This window comes from Cariama cristata, unplaced genomic scaffold (genome assembly GCF_000690535.1).
Source record: "Cariama cristata isolate BGI_N322 unplaced genomic scaffold, ASM69053v1 scaffold20256, whole genome shotgun sequence".
Classification (NCBI taxonomy): domain Eukaryota; kingdom Metazoa; phylum Chordata; class Aves; order Cariamiformes; family Cariamidae; genus Cariama; species Cariama cristata.
In genome coordinates, this window is record NW_009621813.1 from 75,419 (window position 1) to 80,805 (window position 5,387).

Consider the following 5,387-nt stretch of genomic DNA (forward strand, 5'->3'; position numbering starts at 1 on the left):
TGTAACACTGCAAAGCGGAAGCTGCTATTTCAATGGTGTGACAGTTTCAGTGTATTGAATTTGACACCTTTTCAATAAAATAGGCTAAATTTAGATAACCATATGCTCATGCTGACAAGCTAGCTTCTCCCTGATACGTGTTTTCCTGAAAGAGTACAGGAGGGCCTCAAAGTTTAATTAGTTAAAAGTGAATTCAAAATATTGTATTAATTTACAGTAGAAAGGTCAAGTTGAGCAAACAGCAGGGTTGAATATTTTCTACTTAATACATTAAGATTCGGCTGTACAACCTCCATTAACATTAATAGGAGTCATGCTGCCAAATTCAAAACTCAAACTAGAAATATTTTATATATGCTCTTACTACAGTCTAATAAACACTGCACAATTAAAGTCCCTTCTCTCTTGACTGCCAGCTAGGCAAAGTTGAAGAGTACATGCATACAAGCAAAGCAGTCTTTTATCAACAGAAAAGTATTTATCATTTGTGTTTTAGTAACTTAAACAGGCCAATTTCACAATTACATTCTGATCTTTGTATCACGTTAAAGGATTTTTAAACAACCATTTGAGAAATTTAATGATTTTAAAACAAAAATCTCTTGGTAGTAACTAACACTCCCGTTTTCTTCGTAAGACTGCAGGTAATATACAATGATATCTGTTCATCTATGTGTAATTAAGCCATAAAGACTGATTTCATTTAGTATATGTTATTCATAAGATCAAAGTCTCTCTAAAATATCACTTCTTTTTTTTGATGTCTCCCACTAAGCATTGTGATTGCCTTGGTGGTTCATACGCTGTAGTCTTACTGATTTAAAGTAAGCCAAAACTTGAGATGCATGCCACACATCTGAAGGCAGAAAAAATCTTCAGTCTCCACTTACATACAAATACATGAATAAATGCAGGAGACATAATTTCTTAAAATGGAGTAATAATTAAAGTGATAAAAATCTTATGGTTTTTTAACTAAACCCCACAATTCCAATGATACATAATTGTCTGCCTCATGCAAATTTAGCAAAAAATCCTGACTGGATTTGCTGATACCCTTTAAGAATTACAAAATGTTAAAATATGTGCAGAATCTCAGTTAATTATGATAGTTAAAAAAGAAAAACAGAAAAATTGCACATCTCTGGGGACACAGTCCAAATAATAAGAATATTAAATTGAAGAATACATCAAGAAAATTTGCACCACATAGAAAAAAAAAAAACTGCAAAATTAATGTGAAAATGTTAAATCTTTTTTACAAAATGTGTTTCCACCCCTTTTATAAATAGAGAAATCTCAATAGTTTCATGAGATAGAAATATGAAGTGTTAGAGCAAGTTTTGTTTTCTTTTTTCAAAGGAGAATGTAAAGAAATTCCTATGGATGTTATCTTTCTTCAAAGAACATCACATGCAGTGCAAATGTGAAATCACCTTTATATTTAAGTTCTGACCATTCAGTAGCTCCATTCATAATGCATGTTCATCACAAGTCACCTTTTAATGTGAAGCTTTAAGTCTAATCGCTCCATCTAAGTCTGCTAGATATCCATGTCAAGTACCATCTGTTTTCTGATGGCAAAAAGGTTTTCATTGCAGTCCAGTGGTGAAGATTGTGGTGCATTTCAAAAAGCCTCCAGATATGTTAAATTCACTAAAGCAGGAGGTGAAGATAAGAACGTTAGTACTCGTGATGGCTTTGGACAGTGTAATGCACCATTTAGATTCTTCAAAGAAAAGCTGGAAAATATTTGTAAATAATTTCTACAATTGTTTTACTTACATAAGAGATAATGCAAAGAATCTTGTATATTTGCTCATGAATGTGTTCTGAACATGCTTTTATCCCTAAACTGCATAATAAGTAAAGTAAGTCCATAGCCCACCTGTTTTTCCTTAATACCTACAAATCCTTACTTTTTCCTCAATTTTGCAGTTATATATGCTCCCTTAATCTTATCTCCTGGCAACCTGGAATTCTAATATGTTATAAAATCCCAGTTCAATGTTAATTTTTTTTACAAAAAAAAAAAACAACCTTATAGATTTGACAAATAAAGCTTGTCACTGAAAAGGAAACAATCTCTTCCAGAAGCAATGCTGCTTTACTGGTGTAAATAATTATTTACTTTAGTGGTCTTCAAAAAAAAAAAATAAATTGTTAACAGGTTTAAAATATAAGGTTAACCATTAGCAATACTTTTTAAAAAATAAGACTGAGTCAATTTCAACCAGCACTCTTATGACTTTTCTCTGGAAAAAAAATGTGAAAACATTGATCATGATTGCGTCAGAAACTTCATAAAATATTTCAAAAATGAAAGTTACATTTCATTATGTACCATGAAATATATTTATAGACAAAGTATATGCAGCAAATGCTGTTTTCAGTGAAAGAACTTGAAAGTTCAGAATTGCTTAATCACTTTAGGATGTATTAATTATTCTCCAGGTACTGGTAACCTTTCTCTGTCCTTTCTAGCCACATCACGTACACAGAAAGAGATAGATTAGTAGAAAATTACTTTACTTCCACATTCTGTTGACTACAGGAGAGACTCTTACTTTGAGGGGACATCAGAGTCATTGTATATGTGGGTTTCCACAAGCTAGAGATCTGATTCATGCTGTATTTCAGTCACCATTAGGGAAAATCTGATAGATTTTAATGCAATGTAGGCAAGCCTCTTTTTAACTAAAACTTAGATACACAGCTGCTCAGCTAAACTTGCTAAAGCAATTAGTATAGCTCATAGCACCAGAATTTCACAGGAAAAGGGTGATTGTTGGGTTTTTTTTCACATGTTAACTATCCGGTCAGGTCGTTGCACATAGTTGTAAGAATACATGCCTCTGCATTACTTCCACAGTTTTTGACTGTCTCTGGCTATGTGACTTCTTCTGTATCCATCTCTGAAATTGAATCTGTAACACAGTAATATAACTTAGGTAAAATTCTTTTAACAATCTTGCATGTATTTAGCTATACATATACACACATGTATGTGTATGGTTTATTATTAATGCAGTGCTATGGAATTCTCCATATCTGCACTTATTTCACAGGCTGCTGACTCCTAGTTGACTTCTTTAGCACATTTTAATAGACATAATATGAAGCACTTCCTAGTGCAATTTTTCTTCACAGAGATAATATCAGAGTTTCATTGAGTGGACGGTGGGGTTTAGAATCTGGTATTAGTAGTTGATACTAACTTAGTATGTTTTCTAAAAGCTTACAATAAAACAGAATTTCTGGGAAATGTATCCCAAAATGTCCAGGGATCGGTGTGCAATACAGATATAGTGTAATCTCTCCTGTTAATCTCATGAAATAATGGAACTGAGTTTCCCCCAGCTGGGAATTGACTTGGTCCCACAGAAAACAAAATCTCATCATTGAATTCGTGAAGAACAAGACCAGACCCTAAATGAGGAAAATCTATTCCTGTTTTCTCCTCATATGTCTCATTTTTTTTTATTCCATTTCTACACTTGTACACCAAAAACCTCTAATCTGTTTCGCTGAAGAAAATAAAGCCAGAAGGAAGTGGGGTCAATGTCCACCTGGTCCATCCTGTTGCCTTACAAGAAATGTATTTTTAAGTGTGGATGAAAAGAATTCTTCCTCACATTTAACCTTAACATTTCATGTACATCTTTTCCTATGGTTCTTCATAGCAGCAGCTATGTCCTACCCTATTAGATATAAGGCAGAATAAGCACTGAACCTGCTTTGGAGTTTCTGAGTGTTTCTGCCTTCTCTAGCGTAAAACAAACTAAAATCCATCTCGCCTCTTCTGTGATTCCTTCATCTCAGTTGATCTCTTTGTTCTTCAGATTTTCCTTAAGAAAGAAAAAAACCCTTATATTTCTTTGAAGTTACTGGTCTCTAAAACTATTTATGGCAACAGTCAATTCAGCTTCCCCATGTAAAAATGTAGTTAGTTTTCATTATTTAAAAAAAAAAATAAAATTTTAAAAATCATTTTATAGAATCTCATTGCAACTTATACATACATAGTGAAATGGTTCAAAACCCCTACGTAAACAGTTTTCGAAATTCACACAGGTTCAAGAAGCACAAGATCAAGCCATGTAAAAATGAAATAATATAATTATTTTATGTAAATTTTAAAAAATTACGGAACCAATAGTGTATTAAATTGTATTGCAGTTTTCCATAACAGCTTAGTGAACATAATTTTTTGTTTGCATGTATGATGTCATACAAATGTTGTCCACCAGTACAAAACAGGGTATACAATGAATAAAACAAGCACGAACTCAGTTTTCATATTTAATGTCTGATTCTTCCATAGATGTCAATGGCGAGATTAATTTACTTCTCTGAGGCAGGAGGAAGACCTAAGTGTCCAGTAACATGCCCTTCAGCTTCATGTGCACTCAGTTCTGTTCAGTTAACACACTTTTCCATTGCTGTGACAATTTTAAAGCATTCTGTAAACAAATAGTTAGCTTTCATGCAAACAGTCCATTAGCATTAATCATATGACTCTCATGGTACATTGACAAAAAAAAGTGTTTGCAATATTTCTCTTTCTTCGTGACAAATAAGTATCTGGTAAGAAATGAGAAATAACAATTGAAAATGAAGATTAGAACAACTGTTCTCTTAACACCATTTCATTTCTCTTCAGAAATACAAAAAGCCATATTCTATTTAGTGTAAATATGGAGGATGGCATTTCTGTTGATCAAAATACGAGTCTGCCTCCTTTATCACTGATTCTGTTGCATAAATTAACATTTGCGTTTCCTGATACATTTACCTTAGGAAAATTCTGAAGAATCCCAATTTACTAGAGTACATAATGTGCAACTGCATAAAAATACTTCAGTGAACTGAGTCACTGGCATTGGCTATTATAAACAGATATTTTCTCGGTCTTACCTAAATAATTTTAAGGTATTAAAACCTTGCAGCTTTCAAGACATGCACCTTCACTAGAGTTTGACTGAGCACTGCTATGCAGTCACTGGAAATAACTTGCATTAGGGCTTCTGCCTAACAGGAAATTATGCTGAACCTGAACCAAAGCCCAGTGAATTCAGTATGAGGTTTTTTCCTTCGACTTTAATTGGCACTGGATCAAGCCCTTTGCACACAATCTCCCATTTCTTCAACATTAAAGCAATGCTTATGACTGTCAAACAACATTTTTCCTTTCAATATCTATTCAAAAGGAGATTTTGAAAACCATCCCAGGACTCTGCAAAATGAAAATCAGACTTGTATTTGTGTGTCAAATAATAATCTTCAGAAGCTTGTTATATTGCAGATGGAGATTTTAGCTGCCATGTTGTCCTTCTAAAAATAACATGCAGTTTTCCAGTGAGCATGCAGTCAACTAGCAATATCAG